The following is a 954-nucleotide window of genomic DNA, read 5'->3' as shown; positions in this document are numbered from 1 at the left end:
TAAAAAAATCCTATTCATTAAACAGCAAACAGGAAGAGTTTTTTGGTAAGTGAACCAATAATAGGAGAATGCTTTAAACTATCCAACACATTGAAGTTTTTTCCAATCTTTTCAATAATAAAATAAAATGCCGGTAGGTTGTTTACAGAAAAAAATCCTTATATTTGCAACAGAAACCACAAAATAAACTACCAATTCAAAAATGATTTTCCAATGCATATTTAATGTTTAAACACGTATCCACGATTCCGAAATTCGGCGGGACTGGGCTGGGCATAAAAGAAAGCAATCAAATGTGCATTAATGTGTTAGTGCCAAATCTTGTGTGCTCCATCTTCCCGTTGTTTGCGTAATGCGTCACACATTTCGGCAGCGAAAGTAAAAAAGTAAAGCGCCATAAAATGATCAGCAGATGTGTTCTTAATCGAATCATCGCGTCGCACCGCTATTTCTGTCAGCTGTTTTTGGCGCAAACTTTGTCTGTCAGCTACTTGGAGAGTGGGACAATGTGGGGTTGATGGCTGCGTAATTGATAAACTTTCGTTCCGCTGCTTGTTTCTCTAAGTAAGCTGTGAGATTTTCAGCGCGGAAGGAAAACGCAAACGCTCTCTTTCTTTACCGTAAACCTTTTGCACTATCTCCCCTCTCTCCTTCTCGGCACTGTCGCTTTTTTTCGCGACTTTCTTCTACTGCTCTCTCTCTCTCTCTCTCTCTCTCTCTCTCTCTCTCTCTCTCTCTCTCTCTCTCATACACACACGCACACTCTTCTTCTCTTTCTAAACTAATTAGAGACGAGCGAGCTTTGCCGATGCACAGCTGGAAAAGCTTTCTCAGCTGTCACCTTGGCCCTACGTGGTTCGGGCCGCTTAGACATACACCACCCATACCAGCACAATGGCTGGAATGTGTCCGTGTGTTTCGGCGCCGACGCACTAAACCACACCGAGTAGTTCG

Source organism: Anopheles merus, chromosome 2R, assembly GCF_017562075.2.
Source record: "Anopheles merus strain MAF chromosome 2R, AmerM5.1, whole genome shotgun sequence".
In the NCBI taxonomy this organism is placed as follows: domain Eukaryota; kingdom Metazoa; phylum Arthropoda; class Insecta; order Diptera; family Culicidae; genus Anopheles; species Anopheles merus.
Note: the sequence above shows the minus strand (reverse complement) of the source record.